Below are 15,694 nucleotides of genomic sequence, written 5' to 3'. Positions count from 1 at the left end.
GAGTATACATGTTAGTTAAGCTCTGAGTATCTCACCTAGACTTGGAGTCCAGAGTTTTGCATGGAGCACTGCTTCAGTATTTGGTTATTAAAATCTAACATATGACTGTCATACCAAGTGCATGTACTGGTGCATAGAATCTGCTGGAAGCACCCATAAATCAGCCTTGCCTAGCCTCAAAGCTTTCAGCCTTTCACAATTCAAAGGGTTGGTACAGGCTGCAGAGGCTCTGACTTATGAACCACCATGTCTTGGTGGCTTGGAGGTGCAGGAATTGAGAAGAGTTCCTGTCAGTGGTGTCCCTGGGGCCTCAGGGTCCCAGGAAAGATGGCCTGCCTACATCCACTGTGTACTCAGGAGTTTTGGTGCTGGTGGGCAGTAAGACCGTGCCATGAGATACGTAAAAAGTGACAGAATAGGAAGAAATCCACCTCTTCTGGAATTTTTAAACTTTCAGAAAACATATTGAAATGTAAAATGCATTCAAATTAGAAACTAGGTGTGACAGTGTTAGTGGCTTACCACAGCTGGAATTCAGTGCTGAGCAAGGAATCTCAGTAAAGATTTGCTCTAATTTAGATCAGATGGCATGCCAGAACATGTGTGCTAAATTGGGAAGGTTTTTTGCTGGTGTGGTAAGGGGTAGTGTACACCACAATAGCAGCACAGAGTAGCAGTAACCAGCCCACTCACTTCAGTGAGACGAATTGAATAGGCAGGTCATCCCAGTAAATGAGAGACTGATCTCAGCAAGTTGGCCTAGTCCCATAATTGTATATAAATAAATAAAGGGAGTATAATATCTTCTTGTTTTACTGAAAAAAAACTAACCTCTCCAGTAGCAGAGTTGGAGAGGGCTGGTGGGGCAGCACAGGAGTTGCACACTCCAGTAGCTCTTGACTGAGCTGTAGCAGATGGTCCAAATTTGCTGCCTTCCAGCAAAAGGAAGAGAATGGGAGAGATCAGTGGTGGTTACTCTTCATCATCCATAGCTGTTTCAGGGAGGTACCTTCAAACAGATAATTCCAGGTCAGGTCAGGACAGCCACTTCTGCACCTGTTTTTCACCATCATGGTCCTCTGAGTGTTTTCCAAGGCATGTCCCCCAAACCCTTTCCTTCATTGGCCACGGCAGCTCAGGTCATGAGTTCTTTTCTCCTCACTGCCTGCGTTGACTTCAGTCTGGCAGGAAGGCTGAGGGAGTCTGACTGAATTTTCATGATGCTCTCCAGGGACTGAGGCCACTTGGCCCTCTGGACTTTGCCCAGACTCGATCACAGTTGCCAAAAGTGTGCATGGACATAATCTGCATCTATGCAGAGGAGCCTCTACCTGCCCTGCCAGGGCTGCAGCTCATGGTGCTTCTGAGCTGTCCCAGATATTTTCCCCAGTTCTGAAACTTGCTGAACATACAGAACATGATTTCCATATAAGAGTGTAAAATCCTACTTTGAATGGGCAGCCTGGTCTAGCGGCTGGTGACCGTGTGCATAGCAGGGGAGTTGAAACTAGATGATCATTGTGGTCCTTTTCAATCCAGGCCGTTCTATGATACTATGATTCTATGAATTACCTTAAGGCAAAGTTCTTCAGCATAACTCACAGAGTTTTGTAACTGATATGATGTGTGTATGAGTTCACACCAATTTCTGTTTTGCCAGTTTTTTGGTAAAAATATTACAATTGGACAGTGCTAGGCTTGGCATAGCCTGGGTCTGGGAGTTTTCAGCAAGGCGAAACATTCTGGGACTTTTTGTTTCATTGCAGAAATATAAAGTCACTCTCAATAGTCTTTCACTCTGTGCGGCTCAGAGATTTGTTGTTGTTGTTTCTGTTCTTTCTCTTTGATTTTCATTGCTGTGCATGTTTTCCACAAAGGACCCTTCTCTATCATGTGTTGCCTGGAATCAAAGTTGTTTTCAAAGCACTCCCTACACAGCTACTGAACACAAACTGTGAGGCAACACAGCAGGGGCTGTGCAGTGACCTGGAATCAAAGGGAGAAGTTCCTCTGCTGGCCCAAGTGCCAAACGATCTTGTTTTAACTTAAGAATGTCAAAATAACATGGAATAAAATATGTGACGAATGATCTCCGATTGCTGATGGAGTGGGGGAGGGATTCCTTCGTGCCTTCCTGCAGAGACCTGTCAGGGCTGACTCCTGCTATAGGGAGCTGAGAAAGAAAAAGGAAGGACAGAGGAGAAAGGGAGGGGAGGAATCAGATGGAGGGGTGGTGATCTACAAAGAGAAATGTTGGTGCTGATGGAGTGCAACTGCAGAGAACCATTTCTGAAGGGAGTGGCCCACTCCCACATCATGGAACCCAGTGTTTTAGCACTTAAAAGCATAATGCTTTAGTGGCTATTGGCAATTATCTACCTTGCTGAAGTGGGTGAGGGTGGACTTTCCGACTGCAGTCTGAATGCTTGAAAGTGCAGCTTTTTGCCTAGTTGCAGACACCGGCAGGTGAAGCAGGCAGAGGATTTAAGCCAGTTGGCTCTGTGCCTCTGTGTCTGTACCATGCTAATAGCAGAAAATCCACGGCTACAGTGGGTGCAGTCAGGTGTCATCTGGCCAGCTTGTTCCTGTTGCTATTTCCTACAAGTGTTTAGTGCAGCAAACAGGAGGAGATTGGCTGACAGTTCTCATGACATCTAAAAAGAGATGAAATTCAAACCGTTTCCTAGGAAAGACCATTAGAAAGATGTCACCAGCTCAGAGTGGGGATGCCCATGCCTCTCTTGTGTGCCACCAAGCAAGATGGGTCTCACCTCCAGGCCCAGCAGCTGTGCAAAGCACAAGCATAGTGCACTGCCAGGAAGGTCTGCTCATGTTCATGGCATCTGGCTGGTCAACAAGGTACTGCTGGGCACTGGCAGGGATGTTTTTACTTGCTCCTCATGGATTTTGGGATGCTTGCAATGATCACAGTGGCAAAAAAACATAGTAGAGAACAACCAGGACTGTTAAGTTTCATACTGAATGTCACCTCCGTTTCAAAATGAAAATATTTTGCATTCACTGATGTCTATCTTCTGAAGCACAATCTCTGAATTTCAGATACCACAGCGTAAACTCAAAAAATCTCTTTTGTATCTGTTCACCTGAAAGATGAGGCTGAGGTAGTGCTAAAGCAGGTGAAGGCGCAGTACAGAGGAGCAGCTACAGTTTATGTTTGCAAATACGTGAAGGTAAGACTGCTAAGACTTTAATATGGACATCACTGTTAACAGAGATATTTCAATAAGGAGAAAAGTCAGACTTGGGGCAAACCGCATACATTTGGAGATTCCTTCAGCCCTATCTATCCCTAGACTGCTCTATTTTGCTTGAATTTTGCTTCAATTACGGATAAAAAGTTTAGGGCCAAGAATTTTAAAGAAACCAGCAATGTTAGCTATGAGCATTATGACTTCAGTGGGTGGAATGTGAACCCTTAAGGTTGTTAGTACGAACTTATTCCTTTGTGGATTATTGTAAGAAGCTGTTGTGTGACAGTGCTGTTTATTGGGCAATGCTGCCACAGCAGACAGATTGCTATTTGATTCTGACACCTCTGCAATTCAATCTTTAGCTCCCTCTATGCATTTTTTTTTCTAAATGTTCACTCATGCAGAAGAAAAAGGATACAATATTGACTTTTTAATGGCTTCCTTGTTGGGTAAGTTAGGCAGAGAATGAAGTAATTTGTAATGGGATCGCATTACCTATTGCTGAGAGGTGTTGTGGGACAGGTACTTACTTCTGACGGGATGCTAATTGTTTGTAGCTCATGCCCCAGCTGAAGTAAGCAATGGAATAATCAGTGAGGTGTTTTTTGTCTTCTTAGGATTCTTGAGCAGTTCTAGAAAAAGAATGATGCACTTCTGCAGTAAAAGGGAAGAACTTTAAAGCAGAGAGTAGCAACTTAAGAGAAACACTGAGTGAGAAATTATTTTGAACCCCCCTGATAGTGCTTTGACACAATTGCTGAGCTTGGTTGGACAATCAGGCTTTACTGCTCTCTGCAGATTTTTCTAAAGATGCTGAGAACTGCCCTGACATGGGGGCAGTAAAAGAAACTCATCTGACTAGATTTCATATAGAGCTCCACAAAACGGCCACGTGTAGTTGCGAGCTACACATGTATGTGTGAAATGGGAAAAATCTGACCACTGTCTCTACCCACAATGCAATAAACCTCTCCCACTAGCAAAGCACAAGACTTTCATGCTTTAATAGCTAATTACTGACAGGAGATTCATTCAACACTATTGATAACATATTGCTACCTTCACTTGATACTTGTCATGAAAATATCACACCTGACTTGGAAAGGAATTTCACCACAGCCACTGAAATGAGAGAGTTGTGAAGTATCCCCATGATAAAGAGGCTTTTATAGCAGAACCTAAGCTAAACATTTTCATTTTGTGTCTGGTTTCTTTAGCTAATAGGAGGACTCTAGAGAGTAATTTGCAGCAAACAGTTATTTGACGAATCTATTCTCATTTTCTGTCTGTGAAATACCATGAATGTATCATGTTTTTTTAAAGAATAACTGTAATGCTGTTCCATTTTTGCACTAACAGTTACTGGTACTCAGAATTCAAGCTATCCTGCATACCAGAGAGTGGTCAGAGAGCTTCTGTGGTGCTTTTTTTTTTTTTTTTTTTTCTCACGTAGATCAAGTTAAGAAGTTTGGTGCAAAGGCTTATAGCATATGAACATGGAAGTTCACTTGTGTCTAGTTTGGAGTTCCTTTATGAGAAATATTTTTGCTTGTTTAACTGTTCATTGAATATGAACATGTGCTTATGACACATAGACTTAGAAGATGGAAGAATGGCTTTGGAATGGGGTCCCTGCCTTCCTCAGCACAAAAAGTGTCAGCAGCCCTGCAGTTCTGCACTGCATGATGGACCACGTCAGGCTCGTGAGTGTGGTGGTTCTTGTGATGCTCCTCCTGATAGAACCTGGTTCAGTGTTGTCTGACCTTGGAGTGCTCAGATCATGTTAGCTGTCAACCAACCCCAGATGCTAGTGCAGCATGGTGGGCCTGTCACGCTCATGTCGTGGTGACACTCTCACACACTCTGCTCCTTTACACTCTCATACTTTGTGCACCACCGGGTAACGTCTTTCACATCCCTAACTGAAGATAATACTTGTGTGTGATTTAATCACCACGAGGTTAAAGCATGATCTGGACAAGATGTCACCAGAAGCAGCTCTGTGTCTGATGACTAGGCATTTCCCAGCTACCTCTTTGTTCTGGTGGGAAGGTATCTGCTCACACTGCGGTCTCAGGCAAACTCTTATTTTGTGTGAAGGAAGTGTCTTGACCGCAGAGATGAAAACGCAGTCTAAAATATTCTTTTTTTTATTGTGTCTGCATTTTGGAAAAGTAGTGTTGAGGTTCCAAAACTTGTCCAAACAGTCTTTTCATGAAGTCTGTGCCTCCAGTGACTGGCCCTATATGTTAAAACATTTTTGGGGCAGCTATATATTTTAACCATATCAAATTTGTTGTTTACACTGAAAATAGAACCAAGAAGTATGTGGTGTAGCTCCTACATCTACTTCCACAAATACAGTCCATATGACAAGATAATTCCTACAGCAGTGCTTCTTACAATAGTCAGGTTATTCCTATTCTGATTAACATATCTTTCTTCTAAATCATTGGATACCCCGAAGCTCTTCCCCTAGTGTTTTTTCCCTCCTTAAGCAACAGCCTGAAGGATATGTAAGATATATCCCTTTATTCATTTTTGACACCAATTCTTTACAGATTTGTTCTTTTCAATGCCTCACACAATGAATATAAGAATGAAAAAAGCTGTAGACCACTTCTGAGCCGCACAGACTGGGGAAAGTTATTCAGCGTTGGAATGGAGGAGATTCTCTTCAACGGAAACTTCTTCATGTAAAAGGAAAGTATTGATAGAACAGAACAGTATGGAAAGAGGATGTTAGAGGTCCAATGTGAGGATCCACATTGGGAGAAGAATAGGAATTGCTGAAGTTCCAGCAAATCAGTTTACTTGACTTTTATGTACAACTCCTCCTTTCCTTGGTCTGGGATCCCTGCTAGCTGCTGATACAACCACAGCCAGTGCTTATGGCAGACTCACTGACTCTGCCTTTCTTAGTCTCAAGTATCCTCTGTACCTTCACCTTTATTCTCCTTAATAATGCAGCCCATTGTCTGCAGTTCCCCTAAAGACATTTCAAGCAGTTCTTAGTGTCAGCTGTAATTCTGTCAGTAACTCAATCCAGGATGGGCTGTCACTGTTTAGCAATGCTCTTGAACTCTGTAGCTCCTTGGAAGCAGTTGCTAAATTAATGTAAACAATGCCCTTGGGATAATAGATGATACCACTTTTGTATTTTTTTATCTGTAAATAAAATAAGGCTTGTTTCCACTGGGAATGCAACTGGCCTGGTAATGAGATCCTATCCTGGGCTGGCTTCAAAGTTCACATTTGTTTATCAGAAGAGAGTCAGCCCTGAATATAAACCTGATCAGAGTCCCACACTTTGAAAGAGCTGGCCATGGGATAAAACACTGGAAAAAAAATATGGTACTTAACTCTTCCTTTTAGAAATCAGTATAGTTTCTGTATTCTCTATCAGTACTACTGAGGCAGTCAAAAGCTATCTGACATAGCCGCCTTTTGCTCTAAGGAGGGACAAGCATGTAACTCACAATTTTTGAGACAGTCTAATCCTTCTCTTCCCTTTTACTGAGAAAACAGATATGGAGCTATAATTGTGAAACAAATATTTGTCTAAAACATCATCTTTCTCTCTGAAATTTATTCTGCAACTCCTCAGTGTGATATCTGGAAACATTCCAGGTTAAACGGACAACAAGTAGCAAAGGTTCTTGTAAGATCTTTTGAATGTTTTTCTATTTTCAAGGTACAGAAAGATGTTCCTGCCAAAAGAATTCTATGGAACATGGTTGACAATGTAGAAGGTGTTATCTTTGGGGAAAGCACAAGTGTTAGGGTAAATCCCTGAAATCTCTCTCGTGCAACCCATTTTTCAAGTGCTGGAAAACCTGATGCTTATGCATGTGCTGTACAGCATGTACAGACTTACAGAAAGCAGATTTGGAAGTTTTTTATAACTTCCTGAGAAAATGCTCTCCCCTTCAGTAAGCTTTTACAAGTGCCTTGGATAGAATTTTTAGGATTTTTCGAGGTTCTTGAGATTAATACTGCACAGGGCCTTGGGGAACGAGTAAGATGATCTAACAGGTTGTTTCCATCTCTTATTTCTGTGCCTCTTTGATTTAAGGATTTTCTGCATTTATTGTTTGCTGCTTCTCTTGACCACTGTACACTGTCTAGTGATTTTACCAATCATAGGTAATGGCAGAGGCTACTTGAAGCACCATGTTGCCATAGAAACACAATAGCATCTAGTTGGGTCTAACCTCTCTCTCTCCCATTTCAGCCCCCATGGGAAGAAGAAATTCACGTCTTAAAAATTAATCAATGCGAACTAAAATTTTTCTTTTGGTTGCCTGGGTTTCCTGCTGGATATTCTCATGCTGATTTAATTATTTACACTACTAATAAAATATTAGAATTACAGCAACTAACTCTTAGCACCAATAACCCAGTAGTTACCAGAACCATAATTACTCCTAGTATTACCCCCATTATTATTTTTTCTTGTTTGTTCACTTGAAGGACCAATGGTATTCTTATTTCAGCCACCCACTTATGTAGCCATGGAGGGAAACTTGCAGCACAGTATGGGAGATATGGGAGCGAGGCCTTCAGTGACAGAGAGGCTCATGAATCCCTGCGCAGGAATGTGCCTCAGCCAGGGGCCCAGCTCAGTAGTGCCTACCTGACTCTATTACACTGAATCACATTTCTTGCTTTTGCAGATGCTAGTCATGATTGCTTCCCAGCCCCTTACAACCTTGGTTTAGCACACAGTACTACGGCCTTTCCTTTGGAGGGGCTGTTTTTCCCCTTATTACTAGCAGTTTTTGGAAGCTTGTTCCCTTTCTGGGCAAGTACTCACCACGCCAAGGACTGCAGTCTGATGCAGGCCCTTCACAAGCTCCTTGCCATGACTCAGTGATCACTTTAGCCTGCATTATTCTGTTATTTTATTCACTTGATCCCATTTAAGTATGGCAACATCTACAGGTCACGAGTGTAGGAAAGGATCTTTATAATAAAAGTGCTGGGGAGTGCTGTTATAATGGCACTTGTCTCAGGCAATGTGACTTTATAATTTAGCACTTAGAGAAGTGTAATTTCAGGTCATCTAATAATTAGCAATTTCAAGGAATCCGTGGGAACCAGAGTTTTCTGTTACATTCAGTCCTTGTGAGTGGTGATGTTTGAACCTTTTTTACTCTGTCGTTAAAGAGCAGGCTAGTGCTGGGATACCTCAGAACGGGGCAGAAAAAGAACCATACAGCTAGTGTTTTAAATTTCCATTTCTGGTTACAAAGAAAAAACAAAGATCTCTGCTTGATGCATCATTATGATGTGAGCAGATAGATACAGGCCCATGGCAGCTTCTGTACTAAAAAAGGTAGGACATCAGAGTTGCTAGCTTCCTTTGGTTGCCTTTATACTGTAAATGCTGCTGCCTGGGAAAGCTGAAGTAAAAAAAAATTCAGCATTTGCAATATGATATCTTCTGTCAAGAAAAGATGGTATCTCAACTCGCTCAGAGATGATGTTAAACCTTCCAATCCCTCTTGTGTCTTGGTCTATGGGAATAGGAAGTCTTTAGGAATTTTACCTAAGAGTTGGCTTTTAAAGAACTTTCTTTAGCTCCAGACCAGTAGTTCCTTGCAGTGAGAACACTGACAAACATATATCTAGTTAAATAAATTTCATTCAGGGAAGAATATCCCTCTAATAATGGCTTAGGCTGCAAAAGCATAGTCTTGCCAAGATTGGATTAGGAAATTACAGATGTGACTGTAGGGCCCCTGTGTCCTGTGCTCCTGTGATAAGATCAGGCTGTAGCCTTTCAATAAAAAAAAGATGTATCTCTAAAGATTTAGGAGACAGTTTTTGGATACAAACGGAATATAATCAGTTGCCTCAAAGTGTAGAAACAGCTGCCTCTGTTGGAGGAGAATCTTAAGCTATGACTTTGACATAGCAAAGACACCTGATATTTCCAGTAAGTGTTTAGTTGAAGGCCAACTGTTGAAGACCAACATCTCTCTAGGATGACGTTGTGAATGTCCATTGGGAAGAGTGCTGATGGCTTCCTCATGATCAGAAGATAGCTGATGGCATGGTCATCATCAGAAGGCAGTTGCCTCCTCAGTGGGAGTGCTGAACTATGCTGCTGCACCTGGGAATTGCACAGAGCTCAGGGTGCTACCATGACATGTCAGCGTTGAGCACTGCCAACAGTCTAATTTCTGTAACAGAAATTTAAGTTTTTCTTCTGTAAACAACATCAGCATTTATTTCCTTGGTCTTGTTAAATTGAGTTTAGATCTGTAAAATTTGTATGTAGTTCTTCTGGAACTTGCAGTTCATCTGCCTGCTCTGTACCTTCACGGTTTTTTGAGAGTTTGTGTTACTTTACTCTTCCCTTCTTCTCCTGACCGATGTGTTTCTGATCTGTACCAACCTATGTAAAAACTCAGAGAAGAGAAACTCTCTCCACTCTCTTTCCATAAACTGCTAAACCTTTTCCTGAGACTTCACAACCCTTCGTAAGTGCACAAAGTACATTTCATGCTTTCCAGGTATAGTGCATGAAAATTCTGCTATGTAAACACTGTAAAGTAAGCTTTGAGAAAATGTTAGTCACCATTATGCAATTCTGAGACCAAAACCACAATTAAAGTACTAGTATACTTTGTTTTATTGGCTGTGACTGCAAATACTCTGTACACAAAGGAAACCTTTGAAAACCAACCAGCCTACAATTGTGTGTATTTCACCCTCACAAGGTAATTTGTCTAGTAACCTCAGCGCTAATGTTTTTCATCTGGTATTCACAGCTGATCCATTGGACAGTTTTTTTTGTTATTCCATCTAAAAATTCATCTAAGTGGTGGTGGTGGTATTCCCCCCCCCCCCCCTTTTTTTTGTTGTTTGTTTATTTTTGTTTGTTTTCTTTAGACTGAGGTCAATCTCCATTTAGTAAACAAACTCTCCTGCTCTTCTTTTTTGTCTTTGCTATTAAATACAGTGAAGATGATGTTTTCGTGCACTGTCTTTCAAATTCAAAGTTGTCAAAGTTAAGTAGGACCAATGTGCACACCATACAAAGAACGTAAATCCAAATTTTTCAGGCCAGCCAAGGCTACATCTGTTTAAACATATTACTTATATGCATGTATACTGTACAGGAAGCTGGAGTGCTTTTCAGAGCCGCCTGGAGTTGTATCTTTTTTATTCTTCCCTTTCTCAAAACAATTTTAAATCTACAAGAGAGGTCGGAGAAGGTTACGATTCCTGACCCAGTGCTGAACTGAGGCTGCCTGTACTGTCTTTTTGATGCTCTGACCAGGGTCAGTGAACTGGGGGTTGTTATTGGCTCCCTGTGTCTATGAGACACAGCCTATCCAAAACAATTTTTAAATTACCACTGGCATGAGACTGTCAGAAGGGATAGTAGCTGGGAATGTCTAGACTCAGCAGCCAAGACAAGCTCCCCTATGGTGGAGACAGTGAGCACCAAAGGGGGTCAGAGAGAGGGGCCAGGAAACTGCCCCCGGAGCTCTCAGGCTGAAAGACAAAACTCCTGTCATGCACCCTGCAATTTGCTCCAAGGGTTTAGGCAAAGAATTTAAGATAAGGAAATCTATAGACCTTGCAACTGGGAGAATTTTCAGCTGTTTTATTGCTTTCCATAGATTCTAAAGCCAGCTGTCTGCTTTTATGAGCTCTTTAAATCACACATCACAGTATCTCAGCTTCAGTCTCACTAAACTGTCTCTGAATTTGTGCTGATTCTTCTTGACTTTATTCTTTAAAAATGAACATTGAGGTATGACTTTAAGGATGTACCAAAGAGTTCTGAACTTTCTGCAAAGCTACAACACTTTTCAGCTCAGGTCAACTGTCTTTCCAGTGTGTTAAACTCCCAGCAAGGCACAGAGAGGTCATGGGAGTCCTCAAAGGTTTCTCTTTCCTGTTCATCAGCTTAAACAGAATTGCTGGGGAAGAGAGGTAAACCCTTTCCACGCTTTCCAACTCAGTGTCAGTGTTTTTTATCTTGGGTTTCAACTCTTTCGTTTTTCAGGAGGTTTAGTCCAGAGTGTGCTGGCAACTTATTTATTAGAGATATAGCAAAATTTACTAATACTATAACTTGCACAGTAACTAACTCTGTATTATTTATAATAACAAAACCTTCAAACTTTATACTGAAGGATATTTTTAACAGAAAAATGCCTTTGTCATTCAGAATAAATTATAGTTGTATTAAACTTCCTCCTCAATTTCAAACCAAATTTTGAAATAGAAATGATTTATTTTAGTGATATCTTTGAGAAGTTGTTGATTATTTTCCTAAGGGAAAGCATAGCTGTATGAAGACTGGAGCGGTTTCGCTTATGCTCCTTGTTAATATTCACCATTTTCCAAAGAGACAATTTCCTGCTGTTCTACTTGGCTTCACTGTCATGCTGTTTAACAGTAAATTTGGACCAACCTACGTGTTACTGGGAAAACCACTTTCCATACACTTGTTTCCCAACATCTGATTTCTTAAATCCACATTTTTCTCATATTGTAAAAGATATAATGCTAGGGCTCATTATGGCACCCAGAACAGAATTCCAACTGCTTGTTACCTCAGGCACGTTGTAGTTAGGCACACAGCAAGAAGAACATCAGTTTGCTTTAAGTGGGGCAATTACTTTGATTAGCACTCCTGTTATAAAAGTTCACTCTCTCACTGAGTAAAACATCAGTGCACTCTTTATCACTGAGTAGAAAGCAGCCTGTTACAGCCAAAGCCAAATTTGTAGCATAAATTAATTTTCATTTCATTCATTTAATATCAAATTTAATAAATGTAGTGGAAATGCTAAGTCATGGTTTAGAAACAGTGATTGAGCACCTGGTGGGGAGGCAGAGCCAGCCAGGGGGAGCTCAGGTGTGTGCAATGTGCCTGAGTGACCGGAAGGGCTGGAACCAGGATCCACCCCTGCCCAGACCTCATTTAAGGATTGGCCGTGAAGGTGTGGGCGGTCTTGCTGGAGATCCTTGTGTATCTGAGGCTTTCTAAGGGTAAGCAGAGTCTTCCATTTGTTTCTGTGGCTGTTACATTTGAGTACATCCTCGCTTGTTGCAGCCTAGGACTTTGCTAGTCTGCTGTCATTGGTGGACTTTCCATAGCATTACAGTGACAGATGAAGAGTAACTGAGCGAGAGCTACTACACATGCTAATAAACTTCAAAAATATCAGCACTGTTAGGGAAATGATACTCCCTATCTTGTTTCCAGCAGTAATCTTTCAGTTCAGCAATTACCACACTTGTGCCTAAGCCATAAATGGAGGATTGCACATGATCATACAGAATGAAAGTGGAGATAGTTCCATTTACCCTGTGCTCTCCCATTTACAGAGTCACTGGAGGTGTGCTACTATGAAGTGGTTTACAGTTGCTAAGATCTCCCTAATCCTCTGTAGGTCACGGGTAAATCACTGCATGCAAAGTAGTAAGTATGGGATATGGTTTTTACAATCATCTTTAAGGAATACTCTTCTGAATATTATAACACAGAAAATGCCATTGAAAGTTAAAATGCAGCAGCTGAATGTCTGCATCAGAAAGAAATATTTAAGTAAAATTTAATCTCTTTAATTCAGGTATACTAATAGGCCATGAATCTCACTGGGAGATACTGAGGCAGGAAATGTTTTGGGAATCAGGAGATCTAAAATGTGTGTGGATAACCAGAACATCCGGAATGTAGGATGAGATACAGACCTCCTCAGATCCCAGACATGAGGAGAGCTTCTCTGTGAAATAGTGGTCTGGTAGAGTCTTCTTGCTGGCTATGATGTCCAAACTGGAGGGGAGATGCCTCTGATCCCATCTTACCTCACAGGTTTGCCACAGACAGATAAAAACAAACAGCCTCCTATTGCTTGTGGCGCTAAGGAGCAAGTCATGTTAGTTACATTTTCTGGTTACAAAGCATCCTTATTTTCAACAGACAATATGAGAAGTACTTGTGATCAATAACCCAAAGCCCTGCCTTGCCCAGAGAGCTTTGGGTCTGTCTTTTCTGCTGCTGCTTTCTCCCTGCCCTCGTTCCACATTTTCACATTTGTTTGTACACAGATTTGCTGTGTCTTGATTTGATTCATGAATTATATACTTGGTGGGATGTGCGTGCATTCTCTTTCCTCAGGGTCTGCATCCTGGCCTGATTTGTTTCTTCTCCTGGGCAAATTTCTCAGTGTTATGGACAGCTCAGAAATTCGCTGTGGAAGATGTAAAATAACTGTAGCAAATAAGTGAAATACACCATGTAGGAGAAAGTGATAATTTCTCCGTAAGTTTCTTACTCAAAGGAACACCATACTTCTAGTACTGAAATACTCTGCAAAAAGCATAAAGTTGCAGGTTTAGTGTTAATACTGAAAATTAAAAAACAAAACAAAACAAAAAAAAACCCTTATCAGGAATATCCTAAATAAAACAATAAGATTAACAACTGTCTCTTAAGATTTAAATGTGGAAGACTTTCATGAGTTTTGTACACGACAACATTTGCACACCTAAAATATATATCAAGACTTAAAGAATAAAAGTTGCTTACAGTCTGAGAATATTCAGTGGAAAAAAAAAATTGGATGGTATTATAATGTTCCAAATCAAGCCTGTTAAGATGCAACATTCTCATGATTTCTGTTTATCTTCTGGTGTTTGCACCACTATTATCTCACAGCAAAACATTCTTATTGCAGTGATAATTAAAAAGTACTTTATTTTCATAGAAACAAAGCATCATACTATGTCATATTGCCACAGCCTGACAAAGGTATGAGATATCATACCCTGACAGTACTTCAGTGCATGATGATATTTATATTTAATAAAAACATAAGACCAACTAATTTTCAAACTTTAAATCATTTAAGAAATATCTATTATAATGCAGGATATTAAAAAGTTCAGGAATTTATTCCCTACTAATTGTACTGAGTGTGATTTAAGGAACGTAAGTCCTATTATTAACATGCTTAATAAAAATAGCCTCTGGATTCTTAATGTGTGACTATCAAATAAATTTGCAGTTAAGATTCTACTTTCAAGTTTAATACTGAGGAATTTCAAAAGATTTTGGCACTCAGCTCTATGTTTTGCTTATTGTATGACACGTTTTATAGCAAGGAGGTGGCAAGAATCTTGTTAGATCAAATGCAGAATAAATGCTCATAAATTAGATAATTCCCCTAAATTTCTGGGGATAGCAGGGCTCTCCCTGCCCTGCCTTTAGGTGATAGAGTCTGACTTCAGAATGTAATGGGAATGCAGCTGGGAAAATTAATTCCAATAACCTATGAAACTAGATATGTAATTTTGACACTGAAGTCATTCAAGAGCAAGAATCCTTAATATAAAATTAGAGCAATAAATCAAGGGGTTTTGTCATGGTTTCTTGTCATGCTAATACTCCAAACAGGAAAACTCACACTGCAGGGGACAGAACTGTATACACTGCAGTACATAGCATTTTAAATAACACTTCCTTTTAGCTTTCTATCACTACACTGCTGGGATTGCATGCTTCTGTCTGGATGACTCATCTTGAATTACACTGCATTTACCCAGAGATTATAAGAAGAGAAGATTAATTTCATTAAATCACACATATTCTGAAATACTGTACAAATGAAAAACATGATGAGAAGAGCAGTAACAGCTAAAAAGAAATACAGTTGAATGAAATATGCTATTTTTACATTTGAAATGTTTTCCCCTTCAATATTGAATCATCTCTTCAAGATACATTCAAATGTAATTTGAATTAAAGCAGGTTCTGTTGTTGATTACTTTCCGATTATCTAACAGTAAAGCGAACTTCAGCAGATAATGCATTTTTGAAATGTTATCTCCTTATCAATGTGTAGTTTGACTTCTAAAAGTAGGCAAATTACCATTCTGATTACACAATCTTCAGAGAGCACTCAGTTTCTAAGATCTCAGCATTCTGAAATATCTAAATAGCATATTTCATTTCCAAACTTAGAAAGAAGCTCATATGTTAAATTGCTGGTGGAAAAACCCCACAATCAGCTGCAATTTCTGCTTTGAAGATTTTGCAGCTACATTTTTCATTGTGCTTTATTTTCTCAAATATGGCATGGAAAGCACTGTTTTCGTCTCTCATTCTTCAGTCTGAATATTCATTCCTACTGAATTAAATTCTTCAAAGTCTGTGATGAGCTGATTCCTTGATGTTAACTTTAACAATGACGAACTTAATTTTTCAGTGTACAAAGGAGCTTATAAGTATTTGTGATGTTAAACAGGACACACCGGGTAATATTTATCAAGAAAACGGCCAAACACATAAAATGCAGCATACTCAGGACACTGCTAATCAGTAGATCCTTTTCTCTGGTTAGCTGCAGCAGCTGATGATTCTTCAGCTTGCAGGTACAATATCAGTAGTAGAGCATTTCTTTTGTGACAAAGGAATATAAGTTGCCTTGGAGATTTTTAATTAACTTTTC

Source organism: Gallus gallus, chromosome 17 (assembly GCF_016699485.2).
Source record: "Gallus gallus isolate bGalGal1 chromosome 17, bGalGal1.mat.broiler.GRCg7b, whole genome shotgun sequence".
NCBI classification, from domain to species: domain Eukaryota; kingdom Metazoa; phylum Chordata; class Aves; order Galliformes; family Phasianidae; genus Gallus; species Gallus gallus.
Note: the sequence above shows the minus strand (reverse complement) of the source record.